We start from the raw sequence: 23,743 nt of genomic DNA, 5'->3' as shown, positions 1-23,743 counted from the left end.
GAAGTTAAGGAAGATCTCATCCTTTGTCCTCTCTGTCCTCTGTAAAGTAGAAAAGGGTGGTGAGTTAAAATAGGTGTTGTAAATCAAGGTAGCATGCTTTGATTAGAAAAAGTATTATACTAGAAACTGAACCAATTTTGAAGGTCTATTGGGGGTAGGTGATTATGAATGTCTTCATGTACAAGTATTTTACACATTGCTTAGCTTCTCAGTTGCACATGTGGAAATTCCATCATTAATGGATGGAGTTTTGGTGTATGAAAATAATTAAAACAGACAAGGGCACAAGGGATTTTGTTTCAAAAGTTTCAATAAATGATGAGTCACAGAACTTCACAGAGAGGAGAAAGTGAAAGTCTTATAAACTGAGAGAAAGTGAAGGAATCAGTGGAATAGAGTCCCTGAATGTTAAAGAACACTCTGAGCATGTGGCTGAAGAAGCAAGCTTGAAGGACAGCAAGCTGTGGTCAGAGTCTAGGATGTTTGGATTAGTAATGTTGAAATTGGAGCAATTTTGAGAAACAATTTGTTTAGGCTATGTTGTGAATATAGAGTGAAGAGAAAGAATAGAGAAGATCATAAAAGATAAGAAAAATCAAGAACTGAGAAGCTGTGTGTGCATTAATGTTGAGTCTCTTAAGGGAATGAGAGAATTTGAAAAAAGAAGAAAATTTTTAGCCACCAGTCACTTCTTAAATGGATCAGGGGTGGATGATGGTAAAGACAAATGGAACAGGATTTTATTTTATTTTTTGCAAGGAGTTTTTGGATAATTTACTATTTGATAAAAATTGCAGTTATTTATCTGGCAAGTCAAAGAAAAGAAAATGCAAATCTTATCTCTTATCTTGAGCACAAGTATAGGATTTGACTAAACTTTAAGGGATACTGTACTTTCAGAGTCAATTAAGACAAGCAAATACAGGGAGTAATCTCAGAAAGATGAGGATGTTGGGGAGTTTGCTGATAATGAGGCTGTATTTGCCAAGGCACAGTAAAAAATTTTCCAAGAGAATGTCTGAGTCAGGAGCAAAAATATGTAGAACTCATTGAGAATAGGTATGACTAAGGTCCAGTGGTTTATCATTTAGGTGTCAACTGGTGAAATCAGTGAGGCTACATGTAGTAGTCTAACCAGTCCCTTTAAGGGGAGTGTTTCTTAGCCCTGGACTAGGGTTAGATAACAGAGGAACTTTGGCTGCAAAATGTAAGAAGGCACTCACTCCTAGGGTCATGCACATACAGGGTTGTCTCTTGAACTGCACTATGAGAGTCTCTTCTTAAATTTTCTGTCCTTGACTTCACTCTTGCTTCACCCTAGTGCCTTCAGAATAATCATCTCACTAGGACTGAGGGCTGGGGTATTATTTGTCCCTGAGGTTTCAGTGTCAGCGCAAGAATGCGTGCTAAATTATGATCAAGTATAACCATTCATGTATTTATTTTCTGCTTTGTGTTCTTGATTGATTTTATGTTAGTATTATACTTTTTTTTGGCTTTTATAGACTCATGGGGATATTGAAAACAATTTTATGTCATTACTCATAAGTTTATAGCTAAACTGAATCTTACCAAAGATCTTTAAAATACTTTTGTTGAGTTCCAAGAACAATAACCTTGAGGGTATTGATTGGAATCAGAATGAATTTATAAACAACTCTGCAGAAAATTTTTATCTTGTCAAATTTTTCCAATAGACAAAATTATTTTGTTTTCCATTTATTTAGGTGGATATTTTATGCCTTTAGTAGATTTAGTAATATGCTTTATATGAATCCCAAATATTTCTATTTAAATTGATTTCTATATATTTTAAATAATTTTTACTTGTATGATGAAATAATTTTTCCATTATATTTGAACTTTTTTGTTAGTATATAAAAAAGTATTATTGATGCTTACTTGTATCATTTCCCATTAATGATCTTATCAATACTAAGAATGGTTCAATTGACTTTCTTATATTAATATTTCCTAGATAAACAATGACTTAAATCTAAATAATAAAAATTTCTATCATTTTCTTCCCAATATTTATACCAACTACTTAATTTTGTTTATTTTTACCACTGCCAAAATGTCAGTAAAATGCTAAGTATTTAATAGTAGTGGCAATAGAATTCATCTTTGTTTTCTTTCTTGACTTTATATGACTTCTTCTACTCACCTATGTGTCTCTGCATCTTAATTTCCTCATCCCTACAGTGAAGATAATAATAGTACCTAATACATAAGATTATATGAGAATTAAATGGGATAATTACATATAAATTGGTAAAATGTGTGTCTCAGCCTACTTGGAGTCCAAAGAAGAGAGATGTACAAAACAAAGCTTGAAAGGTGATAGATCTTATGCTGGAAAAGATCAGAGCCTTGGAGAATAGATTCAGGGGACCTATCATATTGTGGTGGACAGACTCTATGGCCACTACCATGATCCTTTCTCAGTGGTGTTCATGCCTCTTGTGATCCTATCACCTTCAGTGTGAGGAACCTGTGACTTGCTTCCAAGCAGTAGAATACAGCAAAGGTGACAGGATGTTTGTGATACCTGTGTGATAATGTTACTTAAAATTGCAACCTGTCTTGCTAGGACACAGACTTCTTCATGGTTAGCTGCAAAGAAACAACCTATCATATTGTGAGCTGCCATATAGATAAATCCATGTTGCAAAGAGTTTTGAAAGCCCGGTAAGAATACTGTCAACAATCACATGAACTTGAAAGCAGATCTTTTCCCAATTGAGCCTCTGATGAAACCAAAGGCCTGTTCAACATTTTGACTACAGGTTTTGAAACCTTGGAGCATAGGATTCAGCTAAGCTGTGCTCTGATTTCTTACCCACAGGAACTGAGGTAGCAAATGTATACTCTTTTAAGCTGCTAATTTTATGATAATGTTATGCAGCAATAGATAACAAAAACACATAAAAAACAGGAATTCTAGAGAGGAAAATAAAAGGGTAAGGGATAATGAAAATAAAATTATTACTAGAAAAATATTTCCCTGAACTAAAATTTTGAGCCAGCAGAGGAAAAGTACTGATTAAATTTTAGGCACATTCTATTACAAATTTTGTGGTAAAATCGTGAAATACAAAGAATGGCAGAAAAATATTTAAAACATGAAGGAAAATTAAAATATTTAGCAAAACAAGGAGATTAAGACTGCCATCATATTTCTAATCTTTAAGATTGGAAAATGGTAGAATAAAATTGAGTCCTGAGGCAAATGAACTGGAACTCTAGACTCTTGCATCGAAACACTGCAGAGTGAGAGAAAGATGCCTGCAGATTGTAGTACTTGGAGACAGTAAAATTAAACCATTCAAGATGAAAAGCATACTTGAGAAAGGACCCTAACCAACATCAAATGACTCAGAATAGTGACTAAAACACGCAGAAAAATGCAGAGGAGAGGAAAGAAAATATTTATGAGTAATGAATCTTACATATTTAATTAATTTAACTCAAATGGATAATGGTATACTGCCTAGGAATGTCTAAGTATTTCTTAAGGACTCTTGAAACAGAACACCTCATGAGGTTCATGTACTGCCTCTAACCTAAATTTCCAGATGATTCTTAGAGGTGTTAAAATGTGAAAAAAAAATCCAGAAGTACATGAATTCAGTTGTAAATTTTGATACATAAATTGCACTTCTATTTGATTTATAAAAAAGTAACAGTTGAAATTATAGAGAACTCTATTAAAAATATCCAAAAATTTATATGCTCCCACGTTCTACCCACCAAAGAAAATATCTTAGTACACCAAAATATACATAGGTGCTTATGTGGATTTATATATACAGATTCTTGAATATGAATTATAATAATTCATGGCTCTAACATTTCCAAAGGTCACAAATACATAATGGTTTATATACACATGTGCACACACACATACAAACAATAAAGAAGATCTTGTATTCTTAAAATATATTACACATGAAATGTCTTGGTGTGAAATGTTTCCATTTGATAGGTTTTCTTTATATTATTTCATCTTTAGCAGTAAATGATGAAATAGCCCTGGTAAATCAGTAGCTATTAGTAGCTACTAAAGGCTTCTTGGGGTTCCTAGCCTAGACTCTCTCTGAACAATCTAGTAGATCCCTAGTTGAACATTTAAAAATCAATGTGACAAGATCACAATTGAATGATATTTTTTTATTATCATTCAATGACAAAATCTTTTGTGATTACTGTCTGTGCTCTTGCTAAATTTTTACTAATTTTGTTTTAGTGTCAATCATAATAAGCGAGACTAACTTACTATCGTTAGTTATAGTGTAAATTACCAATATTAGAGCTTTAAAGGATTTAGAAATTCTGTGGCCAAACATTATCATTTTACAGGTGAGAAAACTGAGGCAGAGGTAGTTATAATAGTTATTACATGCAGAAGTCCACATAGGGACCAGTGATAGAGAAAAGGCTTACTTACCATGACCTCCTAACTCCTAGTCCAGTTCTCTTTTCCACTACTGAAATTAGCATGTGATAATTAATGGAGAATTAACATGCAAAAATTGTCATAAAAAAGTAAAATCACGGGATGTCAAATGAACTCAGAGCCAAAATCCTTTAAATAATTGCATAGAGTGCCAAATCAAAGTTGTGTCTTAGGCAGTCAGACCAAATATTTCCAAAACTTCCTTTAAAAGATTCATCTGAAATGCTTATTAAATCTACAGATATTGGGGACCCAATTACACATATTAAATCAAAAATTCCATGAAAAAGTTGACATCTCATCACTGTTAATCTATATGTTTAGCAAGTACCCCTGCTTATTCCTACCATCATATGAATTTAAAAATCCCATATGATAGACAGCAGCTATAGCCAAACGACACTGTATTTTGGTAGTAATGCAGCCCAGAAGGATCTATCTTTGTTTGTAGCTACATCCTTGGGAGCAGACAGGATTGATGTGATTGAGTGATAGATCATACATATTGCCCACAGCAGTGGGAGAGGCAGAATCATGATATTTTTGTCATTACAAATGACTTTTCTATGATTTTTGTGTGTGTATGATTTCTTGACAATCCTATAACCAAAATGGACTCTAAGGAATGCATTATTTAAAAATTTGGTAAGTTCATGGCAGAATCCTTGGGGTTTTCTAGATATAAGATCATTTCATAAGCAAAGAGCAATAATTTGTCCTCTTCTGCCCCCACTTGGATGCCCTTCATTGCCTTCTCTTGTATGATTGCTCTGGTTAGGACTTCCAGCATTAAGTTGAATAGAAGTGGTAATAGACACAGACAACCTTGTCTGGTTCCAATTCTAAGTGGAAATGATTTCAATTTTTCCCTATTCAATACGATGTTAGCTGTAGGTTTGTCATATATGGTTTATATCATTTTTAGGTAAGTCCCATCTATGCCTGTTTTGTTAAGCCTTCTTATCATTAAGGGGTGCTGAATTTTGTCAAATGCTTTTTGAGTGTCTCTTGAGAAGATCATATGGTCTCTGTTTTTGCTTCTATTCATGTGGTGAATTACATTTATAGATTTGTGTATCTTGAACCATCCCTGCATCTCTGGGATAAAGCCCACTTGGTCATGATAGATTATTTTTTTGATAAGCACCTGAATTTGGTTTGTTAGAATTTTTGCATCTATATTCATAAAGGATATTGGTCTATAGTTTTCTTTGTTGTATCCTTTCCTGGTTTTGGTATCAGGGTGATGTTGGCTTCATAAAAGGTGTCGGGGAGGATTCCCTCCTTCTTGATGTTGTGGAAAAATTTCTGCAGGATAGGCACCAGTTCTTCTTTGTAGGTCTGATAAAATTTGGGTGTGAAACCATCTGGACTAGGACTTTTCTTTTTAGGAAGATTTTTTATTGCTGCTTCAAATTCAATACTTTGTATTGATCTGTTCAGGAATTCTATTTCTTCTTGATTGAGCCTAGGGAAGCTATGTGCTTCTAAGAATTTGTTCATTTCCTCCACATTTTCAAGTTTATGTACATAGAAGCTTTTGTAGTATTCATAGATGATATTTTGCATTTCTGTAGCATCAGTTGTAATTTCTCCTTTTTCATTCCTGATGGAGCTTATTAGAATCCTTTCTTTTCTGCTTCTCATTAATCTAGCAAGAGTCCTGTCTATTTTGTTTATTTTTCCAAAGAACCAATTTTTTGTTTTATTAATCTTCTATATAGTTTTTTGTTATCAATTTCATTTAGTTCTGCTCTCATCTTTGTTATTTCTTTTCTTCTGCTGAGTTTGGGTCATTTTGCTCATGCTTTTCTAGTTCTTTGAGATGATTCTTTAGATTGTTTATTTGTGATCTTTCTGTCTTTTGGATGTAGGCATTTATGGATATAAATTTTCCTCTCAGGATTGCTTTAGATGTGTCCCACAGATTTTGATAACTTGTGTCTCCTTTATCATTTAGTTTATAGAATCTTTTGATTTCCATCTTGATTTCCTCCTTAATGCAATAATCGTTCAGCATAAGGTTGTTTAGTTTCCATGACTTTATGTAGAGATGAGAGTTTCTGTTGGAGTTGATTTCTAATTTTATTCAACTGTGATGTGAGGAGATACATGGTATAATTTCTATTTTTTAAAATTTTTTGAGACATTCTTTGTGCCCTAGGATATGGTCAATCTTAGAGAATGTCCCCTGAGCTGATGAGTAAAATGTATATTCAGTGTTTTTTGGTAGAACGTTCTGTAAATGTCAATCAGGCCCATTTATTCTAGAGTTATGTTTAAGTCCATTGTTTCTTTGTTTATTTTCTGTTTGGAGAATCTTTCCTGTTCTGTCAAGGGGTGTTGAAGTCTCTGGCTATTATGGTATTGCTGTTTATCATTTTGTTTAGATCAAGTAGCATTTGCTTTATGAATCTGGATGCACTTGAGTTAGGTGCATAAATATTTAGAATTGTTATGTCTTGTTGAATTGTACCCTTCACCATTATATAGTGACCTTCTTTGTCTTTCATTACTTTTATTAATTTGAAGACTAAGTTATCTAAAATCAGAACTGCTACATCAGCTTTCTTTTGGCTTTCCTTTGCTTGAAATATTGCTTTTCAACCCTTCACCTTGAGTCTGAATGCATCCTTGTGGGTGAGATGTGTTTCCCGAAGATAGCAGATACATGGCTTGTGTATATTTATCCATTTGGCCAGCTTATGTCTATTTAGTGGGCAGTTCAAGACATTCATATTTATTGAGAGAACTGATAAGTTGGGCAGATTTCTGTTCATCCTATTGGGTTGAACTTTGTTGCTTTGTTTTGTCTCTTGAGCCATTGTGGTTCTGGCCTTTGACCTTTAGGTTTTGGACGATTTTACATTGGTGAGTGTTTATTGTGCTGATTCTTTTGTAATGCTGTTTTGAGTACTTCCTGGAGGGCAGGTCTTGTCTTCATGAATTCCCTCAGTCTTTGCTTTCCTGAGAAGGTTTTTATTACTCCTTTGTGTATGAAACTTAGTTTATCAGGATACAAGATTCTAGGCTGGGAATTATTGTGTTTGTGAAGAGTGAGAGTAGGGCCTCAGTCTCTTCTTGCTTGTAAGGTCTCAGTTGAAAAGTCTGCTGTTATTCTGATGGATTTTCCCTTGTAGGTTACCCACTTCTTTTGCCTTAAAGCTCATAGGAGGGCCTTTTTGGTGGTCATTTTGTTCAGTCAAATGACTGTGTGTCATGGTGTCATCCTGTTTGCAATGAATCTCCCAGGAGTCCTTAAAGATTCTTGTACCTGGATTTCTAGATTTTTAGCAAGGCCTGGGAAATTTTCCTCTATTATATCCTCAAATAGCTTATCCAACCCTTGTGTATTTTCTACTTAACCCTCAAGGATGTCTGTGATTCTTATTTTAGTCCTCTTTACATAAACCCTCATTTCTTGTAGGCTTTACTCTTTTCTCTTATTTTTCTGCTCTATCTCTGTGACTGACTTATTTAATTGAAAGATGTTATCTGCAATCCCTGAGATTCTTTCTTCTGTTTGATCTACTCTGTTCTTGAGGTTTTTTACTGTGTTTTGTAATTCCTTGAATAAATTCTTCATTTCCAGAAGTTCTGTTTGATTTTTCTTTAATATTTCAATTTATTTAGTGAATTTTTCTTCCAAGTTCTGGATTTTTTTGTAGTTTCTATGTATTGGTTATCCATTTTCTCTTGTATATCACTGAGTTTTCTTACAATCCACGTTCAAAATTCTTCTTCTGTCATTTTAGTGCTCCAAATTTGATTGATATTCATTGCTAGAGAGCTGGTGTTCCCCTTTGGGGTTGTGCTTTTCATTTGATTCTTCATACTTCCAGAGTTCTTTTGCTGATTCCTTCTCATCTGGATCAGCTTTTGCTTCTTACCTTCAGATTTTTGTTTGGATAATGACATGCCCAGTTTAGTCTCTGAGCCAGTAGGTGGTGTTGGTGGGTGAGATTTGACCACACCCTATATGATGAATTAGTAGATGTAATAAACAATTGTGCAAATTGACCTCCCTGTCAGTAGGTATTACTTGCTGGGAGAGGCAATGTGCAGTGTTGTTTTTGGGTCCTGTAACCAGGTCTTGTTCCTCTGGAGAGGCACTATAGTTCATCACTATAGTCCCATCAGGGGCTGTGGGACTTCTAGGTGGGTCTTTATTCTCCACCTCAGTGGGGGTAGGTGGGGAGTGAGGCTGGGCAGGGCTGGGGTGGGTGAACCTACCCTCAAGCTCCACAAATGCTGTTAACAGGGGGTCAAAGTTCTGTTTTCTACTTATGGGCAAAGCAGCCAGGGAGGGGCTGAAATGGCCCCACTCAGTTGAAAAAATTGAGTGTGGGGGTGGGGCTATCTGAGACCTGCAGTCTAGAGCAGGCCTTGCTCCTTTCCACCCTCCCCTATTCCATGGTTTCTCCCAGGCCTCTGCCAGTAGGCAGGACCTCAAGCCAGCAGATCTTCTCTGGCTGTGATGTGGGCAGAGAGTTCCAATGCCCAGGATCACAGCCTGAGCTGGGAGCACTCCCCTCCTGGGGGAGGAGGGTTGCCCTTTAAGCATGCTGATCTGCCCCTTAAGGCACACACAACTCAGTAGGCTCCTTCACAAATATCCCTTCTGTGCCCCTGGGGCAATGTGATCAAGACCTGGGTGTATGGAATCTGGTCTGCAGGCCTGTCCCTTGGGCCCTGGATATCAATCTCTGACCATGCCATGGAGAAGAGTGCTGATCTCAAGTCACCCATGGGGTTCCCAACCTGTATCAATGTCTCTCCACCTAGGGGTTTGCCCTGCTCTCCTGGAATCACTAGGCAAGCAGCACCTGGGAGGGCTAGCAGGTAGGTAGCTCACAGTCTGAGTACCCCTCAGTCCGCTATAGGGCCCCAAAAGGAAAGGTCCCATTCCATACAGATGCTTCTGGGTGATGGCTAAAGTGTCTCTCTTGGCAGCCATGGGTAGGGAAGGGTAAGGGGAGAATGAAGCAATATGGCACCTGCCGATGGGATACGGTCTGTAGAGTGGGAGGTGCCCGAAGTTGCTGGGAGCCTGGTGTCCTATCCACAAGAGGCTCATCGCTCACTGGTGGTGGCTGTCTCTGGGCTGGTGTTGGCAGGTTTCTCCAACCACTCAGGAGCCCCCCAGCAGTCCCAGATGCAAGGGAGGGGAAATTTAACTGCTCCACCTACTCTTGTCCCTAGTCTCCAAGCCTTTTGGGGGTCTTGCACCTTCCAGTTCTCCTCCGCAACTTCTTCCTATGGAGTATCCTGTAGTTTCAGGCACTCTTCCTTCTGACCCTCATCCGATCTATGTTTGCCTGTTGTTTATTTTTATTTTTTTCGCTTTCTTCTAAAATCTATCTTTCTTGCAGACACCTCTGACTGGCGGTTGTTTTCATCCACCATCTTGCCCCTCCTCCTATCACCCTTTAATTTCTGGTTCTGATTCAACTGAGAAATTTTTTTTCTGTTTATGGATATATTTTTCAGCATCTTTGTGTGCCTACTAATTTTTATTTATATGCCAGTAATTTTGATTTTTACATTTTTGAGTGCTGTTTTTTGTTATAGCCTTTTACAGTGTGTTCAATTTCATTATGTAATACAGTTCAGTTTGATCCATTAAAGCCTTTTTTATAAACTTTCTAAAAATCTAGGTCAATGGTAGCTTTTATTGTGGGTCTAATTTATTTCCCATACTAAGGCATGACCCTTCTGTGAATTATACACAAATTTCTTTCTCCTCTGGCTGCAAACACAGGCTCTTCTTGATCACTTCTTTCTGCTGGTTCCTTCCCCAGTCCACAGGGAATTAAATGCCTTGATCTTCAGGGATGTAGACCAGCACTTAGCCAAAGACTTGAGGGTACCCTTTGGTGTTCTTTTAAATCCTCTGTCTGTGTAGCTCTCTTCTCTCAGGTTCTTTGTTTCATAGATTCAAGCTGCCTTGGTCTCCCTGAACTCTGAATTTTATCTCCATAATTTGAAATTTATTTCCATAATTCAAAATTATTCCATAATTCAAAAATTTCCAAAATTCCCAAAACCACATTACTCAGTTTCAGTTTTCCCACCCTGCTACAGCCTGGAAACTTCCCCAAGGCATTTCATTTTTACCATCTCTGGTGTCAAATTCTAGTTGCCTATTGTCTAATGTCTGAAAACATTGTTTTATATATTTCATCTAATGTTCCAATTACTTATGAGGAAAGGCAACTTCTATAGCAATTAATTCTTCATGTTCCAGAGCAAGAATTTTTCATAGTTTTACTTTGAACTTAAGCAAAATCTGTGGTAGTCTCAAAAATCTTGGACAGTTTAAGTATCCGAACAATGTGATCTTCATTTTTCTCCTGCCGAACCCCTAAGAGGTTCAATAATTGGGATCTAGTTTTTATATTCATCTCTCAGGTTTGCAGCTTTACTACCACTTAAACAGTGCAGACTTGCAAATTCATTGATGAATGAAGTTGTTTCAACTTACCTTTGGTAATTTTTTTTTCCATGGAAGAAAATGAGCAGGCAGCTTACTGCCTTGCTTCTCCTCTGGAAATATGGATAGTGTTTTCCTAATCCCTTTATCACATAGAAAGCAGTTTTTTATGTCATCGGGCTTTATTGTATAGACTCAATTCAACCTTTTAAAAATTATCTGAGGAAAAGCCATGTTTCCTTTCCTTAGGAGGCCGCTGGGACCCTACCACAAAAACTCTGATTGGGTCAGAGCTTTTCAGATTTGTCACTAGCTGCAATGTTCTGGAATAGTTTCAATTTTGACTTTAATTTTCTTTCTCCACTTCTATTCCAAGAGATTTTTGCTTTGTTTGCCCCCCATGCCCCTTTATCTTCTCTAAATCCTTGGTTACTATTTTAAGTGTGTTTGTTGCTGTTTATTTTCTCTAGCAATTCTGTATGCTTTACTTGCTTGTATGTATGTAGCCAGACAAATCTTTCAACAGCTAGCTATGTGGCTATGAATAGATTTTGTAATACCCCATTCTTCTCTTTTGTAAAATGGTGAGATTGTAATAGATGATATCTGAAGTCCTTCCAGGTTTTATATTGTTTATGAAGATTTTTTCAGGTGCCTGTTCAAAATTATCTCAGTAACAATTTATCAGCAAATATATGTCTATACTTAGGTATAATTGAATGCATATATATGTGTGTATGTATATATGAAGCCAGACCTAACTGAATAGTCATTAGACAACAATTAGGTAGCAGCTATAGGCCATGAAGCAACAAGTTGAATATAATGAATTATTTCAGGGAAACAAGTCCCCAAATTTTTACTTGTTAAAAGTATGAATGCCTCATAAAATCAATTAATTTTTAAAACCAAATAACAAATAACTCAGGTGTAAAATTTATTTATAATAGCAAAGTGTTCCCAAACATTGAAAAGAAGTAATTTCCATGAAGTTGTCAGCAACTGTGATAAAACATGTTTTTTATCAAGTCAAGGTAAAATCGTCTTCTTTAATTTGTGAACTTTTCTTTCCATTGGAAGAGAAATATAGTTGTACCTGCCCAGTGAAAAAGAACTTATAAGTAACAGGAATTTCTTACTTTTAGTGGCAGCAAAGAGGCCAATGAAGTATGGAATTTGAGTATAGGAAGACATGAGGCAATGGACTATGACACTACAAACAACAAATAGAATTAATGAAGTTCAACAGGCAAATAGAAAAAATTGAAGTTCAACAGGCAAATACAGATGCAGGCTCTTCTTTGCACTCTGTATGAAACCAAGTCACATGGTACACAGATGGGTCAACTGTAAGGTCTTCAGTAACAGACAGTTCACTAAAATATATTACTTCATTTGTTTTCATAAGAACATGAAGATATTTTCAGGCATGCTTTGTAAGGCAAAAAATAAAAATAGAAAACATTTCATCTTGCACAGTTGGAAAAAACAAGTGGAGGTGAGTCGGTCATTGATAAAAGGGACAGAATGACACAGCTAAATTAATGTACAAAATGCAATAGAGTATTCCTTGCCGACATTATTTTATGTTGTTTGCTATGAAAGAACCAATTTCTTATTTTGAAGATATTTGTGACTTCAGGAAGTCAATGAGAATGATGAGCAGGTCTCCGTGATCTCCTTATGTGAAGTCATTACTAAAATTACATGAAAACAAACAAAGTCTTCTTTAATAACCTCTCTTCACTGGCTTCATAGAAGAACATGAGAATGTTCTCTTGTCCCTGAGTTAACACTTCCCGTACATAAAATATATTGGAGAGGGGTATTGGGGCACAGGTATTGACAATGACCCACAGTATATATTCAACTCCATATACTTTATTTATGTAAATAGCATTAAGGAATAATAAAGGCTTGTGGAAACTCAAGTAAGGGTAAGGAAACTCTAATCAGACTATTTTGTGGGTTAAAGAGAATTAGATATCTGAGTGTTTGGGGAAAGTACACAAAATCACAATATTATATAGATCTAAACTGAATACATAAATAATAATAATAATGTCATGAAGTTGCTATTATTGCCTCCTCTCTGAACCCTGAATAGGACAACGAGAGAGCTGATTGTATTCTAATTGCAGTAGCACTAGTTTTGTGGGACCTTTACAAATGTTTAGCATGGCAGAATCTCATAATGGACTAGACTTTTGAAGTATTATAATCCAACATTTCACAAAATACAGTATCCTTGTTGGATAGTAATGAATCATAAACTACTACTGAATCCTTCTTGTGTCAGGAAATTCATTGCTACACCAAGTTCCTGATTAATTGTTGAGAAGCTTTTAAGTTGCTACATTCCTTACCTTGAAATGAAATCAGTCTCTTACATTTTTTCCCCAGTTCTATTCTCTGGAGCCAGAATATATCTAAGCTCTCTTTTTCCATGAGAGTCCTTTACATACTATAATTGAAAAATGCAATCATGCTCCTCTTATCTCCAGGATAAAGAAAACACCACACACTTGGAGCACACACACATACACATATACGAGGACATGCACACCCAAATACTTGCCAACAGTGCCAGTTTTTTGGGCTTTTTTATTATTTGTAAAATTTAATTTGTTCTGGTCCCAATAATATCACTGTTTCTTGTCTATGTGGAGTATAGTGAAATACTAAACTAATTAATCTGGGCCCCCAATATCTATCTGCATAACAAACAACTGTGTATGATCATTAGCTTCTTGAGTCAGGCATCATTATTTACATGATTTCTTCATCTCTAAATCCCAAATGCACTATAAAATAAGTAAGTGCTGAATAAATAAAAAATGATTCCATGTGAAATATTGACTTTTTAGGAGCTCTGCTGAATTTTATGGTTATATAAATTTGCATTAATTAATATTGACAGGTTATTTTTATGACAGGGTACTATTTGTTTCTGTTGCTGACTAAAATCCACTCCAAACTATCCTGGAGCAAAGAGAAATTTATTGTTTTCTGTAATTGTAAATAGCTTTAGATAAAACCTGTGTTGGTTGTAGATACAACTGTTCCAGAAGCTCAAATGACATCACTGAGCTTGAAATTCCTCTATCTTTCATTTAGGAGTATTCAGAATGATAAAGATAGTGGTCCTAATTTTGTCTAATTGTCATTCCCCATCCATGTCTGATCTCTCACTGGTTTCTTTTTCATACCTCTGACAAAGAATCTGCCTTCCCTGCAGCTTGCTGCAAAGAAAAATACCACAAAAGAGAGGCTTTAAAAAAAATTTTAAAGGAAGGCTTAGTTCCATAAAGAAGGCTGTTTTAGATCAGTTATGTAATTGAATACTGATAGTTGTTGTGAAGGTATTTTGTAGTTGTGGTTGACATCTACAATCAGCTGGCTTTTAAGTAAAGATTACCCTTGATAATGTGGGTGGCTCTCATCTACCCAGTAAAATTTTGAAAGCAAAAACTGAGGTTCCCCAGAGAAAAACCAACTCTGCCTCAAGACTGCAGCATCTACTCCTGTTGGAGTTTCTGTGGAGGACCCTGACAGATACAGAGGGGCTCTCTCGAGCTGCAGAAGCGAACTAGCCCAGGCTGTCCTTGGTTGTGTGGCTTTTGATTAGTTTTGTACAAAAAGCTATTTAAATACACTTTGATAATTTAAAAACAACCTGTGAAATTTATGAATGTATGTTCACAAAAAAAACCTGCACATGAAAGTTCATAGCAGCTTTATTCATAATAGCCCAAACTGGAAACAACTCAGATGTCTTTCAAGGAAGGGGATGGTTAAACAAACTGTGGTGAATCCCCATTATGGAATACTACTAAGCAATGAACATTGATAAACTATTGATACACACAGTATATGAATGACTCTCCAGGGAATTGTGCTGATTAAAAAAATCAATTCCAAAAGGATACACACACACACACACACACACACATATTACATATATTATATAAAATACCACTTAAGCATCTTTGAAATAATAAAATTTTAAAAATGAAAAATAGATGAATGATTTCCAGGTGTTGGGACAAGAATGGGAGGGAGGAGAAAAGTAGGTGTGGCTATAAAATGGCAAAAAAAAGAATCCTTGTGGTGATAAAAATGTTCTGTAGCTGGACTGTATTGATGTCAATATCCTGACTGGTATATTGCATTATAGTTATACGAGATGTTAACATTATGGGAAAACTGAGTAAAAGGAACATGGGTCCTTTCTGTATTATTTATTATAATTATATATCAGTCTACAATTATCTTAACATAAAAACATTTAACTTAAAAAAACCCAGTAGCTTATGTATAGGTCACATGAGAGAGATTAAGATAAAGCATTTTATATCATGAAAAGGATTCTAAGTATGGAGCCAGAAAACCCTGTGGCTAGTTCTGAGTGGTCCAATATCCAGTTGAGAGGCATAGTACAGAGTTCATTGGACTAGGAAGTAGAAGATCTAGATTCTGAGCCTCAATTTTCAATTTATTAGCTGCATGCCTTGGGATGAGCTGCACAACCCCTCTGAAACTCATTATTCTCATCTAATCAAAGGAATTTACCCCTCTACCATCCCCCAGGGATGTGATAAATATTTGGAAGTGTAAACCATGAATCTTACAAATGAAAGGGATTCATAGATAACTGTGAAATGATGGTTAGTAGGGATTTTAAAACTTAGGCCATATTGAATAATTTCTGTTCCACTGAGATATTTATACCTTTGTGATGATGACAGGGAGCCTCTAAAAGCATTTCTACCCATCTAGAGAAGGAAAGACACAGATGTGTTAAGATTGGGAAGGCAGAGTACACAATCAGAAGATGATCAAGTGAATAACTCTGGCTGTAGGACTTTCCCCTCTTTTAATTGTCAGATTCTCTCTTTAAGGTCTGTCTGACTTTGGACACGCTATGATTCACAAATTGAGTGGATCCCAGGCAACACTGAGGAAGAACTTGATTCAGGATTTAAAAGAAATAAGTTTATGGGGGGGTGTGGGGAGGAATGGCAGGGGCAATATATGTAACCCTCACAATATTTGTACCCCCATAATATGAAAAAATAAAAAAAGTAAAAAAAAATAAAATAAAATAAAAAGAGAAAAAAAAGAAATAAAGTTTAAAAATAATTATAATAGAAATAGTAATTATTATAAAAAATTAAAAATAAAGTAAACTTTTAAAATAATTATGATAAAAATGTTTCATGCTTAAATATTAACTCAAAAATAAAAATAACATATGTTCTGTTTTTTAACTTTTTAACTTTTTTATTGATACATATTTGTACATATTTATGGGATATATGTGATATTGTATTATATGCATAGAATGTGTGATGGTCAAATCAGGGTATTTAGGGTATCCATCACCCTTAGTGATGGTATCATTTGTATGTGTTGGGAACATTCTAAATCTTCTCTTCTAGCTATTTTAAAATATGCAATACATTGTTAACTATGGTCACCCTACTCTGCTATCAAACATGAAAACTTTTTTCTTCTGTCTAACTGTAAGTTTATAACCATTAGCCAACCTCTCCTCAGGTCCTCCTACCCACCTACATACCCTTTCAAGCCTGTGGTAACTATCATTGTACTCTGTACGGTCATGAGATTATCTTCTTTGGTTCTCACATATGAGTGATAAAATGCTATATTTGTCTTACTGTGCCTATATTATTTAACTTAACATAGTGACCTCCAGTTCCATCCATGTTGCTGCAGATGACATGATTTCATTCTCTGTTGCAGCTAAATAATATTCTATTGTGTGTATATACCACATTTTCTTTATGCACTCATCTCTTTATGGACATGTAGGTTGATTCTGTATCTTTGCAACTGTATAGTGCTGCAATAAACATGAGGTGCAGGTATTTCTTTTTTTTTTTTTATTTAATTATTTTTTTTATTTTGGCATATTATGGGGGTACAGATTTTAAGGTTTCAATAAATGCCCATTTCCCCCCCTCCCCCCAAAAGTCTGAGTCTCCGTCATGACCATCCCCCAGATGGTGCACATCTCACTCACTATGTATGTATATACCCGCCCCCCTCCCCCCTCCCACCTGCCCAATACCCTATTACTGTAGCACCTATGTGTCCACTTAGGTGCTACTCAGTTAATACCAGTTTGCTGGAGAATATATCTGGTGCTTGTTTTTCCATTCTTGGGATACTTCACTTAGTAGTATGGGTTCCAGCTCTAACCAGGAAAATATAAGGTGTGCTATATCACCATTGTTTCTTAGAGCTGAATAGTACTCCATGGTGTACATATACCACATTTTATTAATCCATTCTTTGATTGATGGGCACTTGGGCTGTTTCCACAGCCTTGCAATTATGAATTGTGCTGCTATAAACATTCGAGTGCAGGTGTCTTTTTTGTAGAGTGTCACTGGATCATTTGGGTAGATGCCCAGCAATGGGATTGCTGGATCAAATGGTAGATTCACTTGTATTGCTTTAAGGTATCTCCATATTGCTTTCCACAGAGGTTGAACTAGTTTGCAGTCCCACCAGCAGTGTAGGAGTGTTCCTCTCTCTCCGCAACCACGCCAGCATTTATTGTTTGGAGATTTTTTGATAAAGGCCATTCTCACTGGGGTTAAGTGATATCTCATTGTGGTTTTGATTTGCATTTCCCTGATGATTAGAGATGTTGAGCATTTCTTCATATGTTTGTTGGCCATTCTTCTGTCTTCTTTAGAAAAATTTCTGTTCAAGTCCTTTGCCCACTTTTTAATGGGGTTATTTGATTTTTTCTTCCTGATTTTCGTGAGTTCTAAGTATATTCTAGTTATCAGTCCCTTATCGGATGCATAGGATGCAAAAATTTTCTCCCATTCTGTAGGTTGTCTGTTTACTTTCATGACTATTTCTTTGGCTGTGCAGAAGCTTTGTAGTTTGATCATGTCCCATTTATTTATTTTTGTTGCTGCTGTGATTGCCTTTGGGGACTTCTTCATAAACTCTTTGCCCAGGCCGATGTCTAGGAGAGTGTTTCCAACTTTTTCCTCTAGAGTTCTAATAGTTTCATATCTTAGGTTTAAGTCTGTTATCCAGCGTGAGTTGGTTTTTGTGAGAGGTGAAAGGTGTGGGTCCTGTTTTAGCCTTCTACAGGTGGCTATCCAGTTTTCCCAGCACCATTTATTGAAGAGGGATTCTTTTCCCCAGCGTATGTTTTTGTCTGCTTTGTCAAAGATGAGATGGCTATATGAGGATGGTTTTATATCAGGATTCTCACATCTGTTCCACTGGTCGATATTCCTGTTTTTGTGCCAATACCATATTGTTTTAATTACTACAGCTTTGTAGTATAGTTTGATATCTGGCATATTAATGCCTCCCATTTTGTTTTTGTTGCCTAGAATTGCTCTTGATATTCGGGGTCTTCTTTGGTTCCATACGAAGCGTAAAATTATTTTTTCTATATCTGTGAAGAATGCTGATGGGATTTTAATAGGTATTGCATTGAATCTGTAGATCAGTTTGGGTAGTATAGACATTTTGATGATATTGAGTCTGCCGATCCACGAGCATGGTATGGATTTCCATCTGTTTACATCCTCTGCTATTTCCTTCCTCAGTGTTTCATAGTTCTCTCTGTAGAGGTCTTTTACCTCTTTGGTTAAATATATTCCTAGGTACTTTAATTTCTTTGTTGCTATTGTGAAGGGAATTGAGTCTTTGATTTGGTTCTCAATTAGATTGTTGTTGGCGTATATGAATGCCTCTGATTTCTGTGTATTGATTTTGTATCCTGAGACTTTACTAAATTCATTGATCAGTTCCAGGAGTTTCTTGGTTGAATCCTTGGGGTTTTCTAGATACAATATCATATCATCAGCAAACAGTGAAAGTTTGATCTCTTCTGCCCCTATTTAGATACCTTTGATTCCATTTTCCTGTCTGATTGCTGTAGCCAAGACTTCTAGCACTATGTTGAACAGAAGTGGAGATAGTGGGCAGCCTTGTCTGGTTCCAGATCTAAGTGGGAATGATTTCAATCTTTCCCCATTCAGTATGATGTTGGCTATGGGTCTGTCATATATGGCTTGTATCATTTTTAGGTATGTCCCTTCTATGCCTATTTTCTTAAGTGTTCGTATCATGAAAGGGTGTTGAATTTTGTCAAAAGCTTTTTCTGCATCTATTGAAAGAATCATGTGGTCTTTGTTTTTGCTTCGGTTTATGTGGTGAATTGCATTTATAGATTTACGTATGTTGAACCATCCCTGCATCCCTGGGATGAAGCCCACTTGGTCGTGGTGGATTATTTTTTTGATAAATGTCTGGATTCGGTTAGCTAAGATTTTGTTGAAAATTTTTGCATCTATATTCATTAGGGATATTGGTCTGTAGTTTTCTTTTTTTGTTGCATCCTTTCCTGGTTTTGGTATCAGAGTGATATTCGCTTCATAAAAGGTGTCGGGGAGGTTTCCGTTCTTCTCGATGTTGTGGAATAGTTTCTGCAAGATAGGTACTAGTTCTTCTTTATAGGTATGGTAAAATTCAGGTGTGAAGCCATCTGGACCGGGACTTTTCTTTTTAGGGAGATTTTTAATTGCTGTTTCTATTTCAGCTGTTGAGATTGGTCTGTTCAGGGAATCTATTTCTTCCTGGTTGAGCCTAGGGAGGCTGTGTGTTTCTAGAAATTTGTCCATTTCCTCCACATTTTCCAGTTTGTGTGCATAAAGATTTTTGTAGTATTCATAAATTGTATCTTGTATCTCTTTGGGATCAGTTGTGATATCTCCTTTTTTATTCCTGATGGAGCTTATTAGAGATTTCTCTTTTCTGCTTTTCGTTAGCTTAGCCAATGGCGTGTCAATCTTGTTTATTTTTTCAAAGAACCAACTTTTTGTTTTATTAATCTCCTGAATAGCTTTCCTGTTTTCAATTTCGTTTAGTTCTGATTTGATCTTGTTGATTTCACTTCTTCTGCTGGGTTTGGGGTTGGTCTGTTCTTCTTTTTCCAGCTCTTTGAGTCGTTTCATTAGATTGTCTATTTGTGATCTTCTTGCCTTTTGGTTATAGGCATTTATGGAGATAAACTTTCCTCTTAGAACTGCTTTAGCTGTGTCCCAGAGGAGTTGATAACTTGTCTCTCCATTGTCGTTTTCTTCATAGAAGTTTTTTATTTCCGTCTTGATTTCTTCATTTACGAAGTAATCATTTAGTAGGAGGTTGTTTAATTTCCACGTTTTTGTGTAGAAATGTGAGTTTCTGTTAGGGTTGATTTCTAGTTTTATTCCACTGTGATCTGAGAAGGTACATGGTATGATTTCTATTTTTTTAAATTTCTTGAGATTTTCTTTGTGTCCTAGGATATGGTCAATCTTAGAGAATGTCCCGTGAGCTGATGAGAAGAACGTATATTCAGTGGATTTTGGGTAGAATGTTCTGTAGATGTCTGTCAGACCCAATTGTTCTAGAGTTTTGTTTAAGTCCATTATTTCTTTATTAATTTTCTGTTTGGAGGATCTGTCTCGTGCCGTCAGTGGGGTGTTGAAATCCCCGGCTATTATGGAGTTGCTATTAATCCATTTGCTTAGCTCCAGTAAGGTTTGCTTTATGAATCTGGGTGCACCTAAGTTGGGTGCATATATATTTAAAATTGTTATCTCTTCTTGTTGGACTGTGCCCTTCACCATTATATAATGACCCTCTTTGTCTTTTACTACTTTTGTTGGTTTAAAAACTAAATCGTCTGAAATTAGAACTGCCAGACCAGCCTTCTTTTGGCTTCTATTTGCTTGGAATATTGATCTCCACCCTTTTATTTTTAGTCTATGTGCATCCTTGCAGGTTAAATGTGTTTCCTGAAGACAGCATATACTTGGCCTGTATTTTCTTATCCATTCAGCCAGCCTATGTCTCTTGAGTGGAGAGTTTAAGCCATTCACATTTATTGAGAGAACTGATAGGTAAGGTAGATTACTGATCATTCTGTTGGGTTGGATGTTGTTGCTATGATTTCTGTCTTGAGCCATTGTAATATCTGGCCTTTAATATCTTTGGGTTTTGGTTGTTTTTATATCCGTGGGTTATTATTATGATGTTCCGTGCATAACGCTGTTTTAAGTACTTCTTGTAGGGCTGGTCTTGTCTTGGTGAATTCTCTGAGCCTTTGCTTGTCTGAGAATGTTTTTATTTCTCCTTCATATATGAAGCTTAGTTTTGCAGGGAATAATATTCTAGGCTGGGCATTGTTTTGTTTCAAAAGAGTGAGAATGGGGCCCCAGTCTCTCCTTGCTTGTAAAGTCTCATTAGAGAAGTCTGATGTTATTCGAATTGGCTTTCCCTTGTATGTCACTTGCTTCTTTTGTCTTACAGCTCTTAGAAGGGCCTCTTTAGTTGATACTTTGGTCAGTCTAATGACTGCATGACGTGACGTCTTCCTGTTTGCATTGAATCTCCCAGGGGTCCTCTGGGCTTCTTGAACTTGTATATCAAGATTTTGAGCAAGGCCTGGGAAATTTTCCTCTACTATATCTTCAAACAGCTTGTCCAACCCTTGAGTGTTGTCTTCTTCCCCTTCTTGTAACCCTATGACCCTCACATTAGGTTTCTTCACATAATCCCACAGCTCTTGTAGGCTTTGCTCTTTTCTCTTGTTTTTCTGCTCTATTTCTGTGACTGATTTATTTAATTGGAGGGTGTTATCTTCAAGCTCTGAGATTCTTTCTTCTGCTTGATCTACCCTGTTCTTGAGACTTTCCACAGTATTTTGTAGTTCTCTGAGTTGATTCTTCATCTCCAGGACTTCGGTTAAAGTTTTCTTCACTGTGTCCATCTCTTTGTTGAACCTTTGTTCCATTTCTTGGAGGTTTTTTGTGTTTTCTTGGTGTTGGTTATTGAGTTGTTGTTGCAGCTGGGTGAGTGTTCTTATGATCCACATACGAAATTCCTTTTCTGTCATATTGGTTGCCTGATTTTGGTCGGTGTCCGTTTCTAGGGGGCTGGTGCTCCTCCTTGGGGGTGTGTTTTCCGTTTGGTTCTTCATATTTCCTGAGTTCTTTCTCTGATTTCTTCCCATGTCGATCAGTTGTTGTTTCTTTCCTTAGGTTATTGTTTGGGTATTCACACACCTTGTTTAGTTTCTGAGGCGTTAGGTGGTGTCTGTGGGTGAGATTCGACCACTCCCTGTATATTGAGTCAGTGGATGCCGTGGCAAGGCTGTGCAAGATGCTGTCCCTGTCAGTAGGTGGCGTTTGCTTGGAGGAACAGGCTATGGTGTTGATTTTGAGTCCTGTTATCAGCTCTTGTTCTGGGCGGAGCTGGGTTGGGTAAGCCTGCCCTCAGGCCGTTAGCAGGGGTCAAAGTTCTGTTCTCTGCTTCCAGGGAGAGCTGTCAGGGCGGGGCTGGAATGATCCTGCTCAGCCAGAAAGTCTGGGTGTGGGGGTGGGGCTGTCTGAGACCCGCAGTCTGCCGCAGGCCTGGCTTCTTTCCACCCTCCCCAACTCGGCAGCTACTCCTGGGCCTCTGCCAGCAGGCCAGACCACAAGCCACCAGGCCTCCCCGGACTGCGATGCCGGCGGGGAGATTCCCTGCACAGGAACGCCACCTGGGTTGGGCGCACGGCCTCCTCCTGGGAGGAGGGTTGCCCTCTAGGACCCGATCTGCCCCTGGAGGCACACAGACCTTAGTAGGCTGTTAACATATAACCCTTCTGTGCCCTGGGCAATGCTAGCCCTCGGTGCAGGGGATCTGGTCTGCAGGTCCGACCTCTGCGTCCCAGAGTTCAAACTGTATTCCCACCAGGGAGAGGAGTGCCAGTCCTAATTCACCCACAGGGAGCCCAAGCTGGGTCTATGTCTCTCAGCCTCTGAGTCGGCACCGTTTTCCTGGGAACACGGTGCCAGCAGCACCTGGGAGGGCGGGCGGGTTGGGAGCTCACAGTCTGAGTTCCCCTGAGTCAGCTGTAGGGTCCCAAACGGGAAGGTCCCGTTCCCTGGAGGTGCCTCCGGCTGGTGGCTGTATTGTCTCTCTGGGCAGCCGCAGGTAGGGTCGGCGGAGGGGAGGAGGAGGCAATATGGCGCCTGCTGCGCGGCTCGGGTCCGTGCACACGGAGGTGCCCGGAGGAAGTTGGGAACCTGGTGCCACGTCTGCTACAGGCTCACCGTTGGCAGGCGGCGGCAGTCTCTGGGCTGATGTCCGCAGGTCTCTCCACCCGCTGGGGAGCCCACCAGCAGTCCCGAATGCAGGGGAGGGGAAACAGCAGATCCACCTACCCTTGCCGCTGGTCTCCGGGCTGCTCCGGTGGTCTCAGCCTCCAGTTCTCCTCCGCAGCCTCCTCCCGTGGAGTCTCCCGTGGTCTCAGGTACCCCTCCTTCCGGCCCTTGTCCGCTGTATGCTCGTCTTCTTGCTTCTTTCCTCTAGTTTCTGCTAGAATCGGTCTTTTCTGCAGAGACCCTCTGTCTGGCGGTGTTATTCGTCCGCCATCTTGCTCCGCCCCCCCTCCAGGTATTTCTTTGATATACTGATTTACTTTCTTTTAGATATATACTTAGTACAGGGATTGCTGGATCATATAGCAGTTTTGTTTTTGTTTTTTGGAAAATATCCATAGTGTTTTTTTATAATGCTTGTATTAATTTATAGTCCCACCAATAGTATATAAGAGTTTTCTTTTTCCCACATCCTTACCAGCATTTGTTATTTTTTTTGTCTTTTTATTAATAGACTTTTTAATTGGGATAAGATGGTATCTCATGGTGGTTTTGATTTTTATTTCTCTATGATTAGTGATGTTGAGCTTTTTTTTTTTATATACCTGTTGGTCATTTATTTGTATGTCTTCCTTTGAGAAATGTCTATTCATATCCTTT

This window comes from Microcebus murinus, chromosome 17 (assembly GCF_040939455.1).
Source record: "Microcebus murinus isolate Inina chromosome 17, M.murinus_Inina_mat1.0, whole genome shotgun sequence".
Classification (NCBI taxonomy): domain Eukaryota; kingdom Metazoa; phylum Chordata; class Mammalia; order Primates; family Cheirogaleidae; genus Microcebus; species Microcebus murinus.
Note: the sequence above shows the minus strand (reverse complement) of the source record.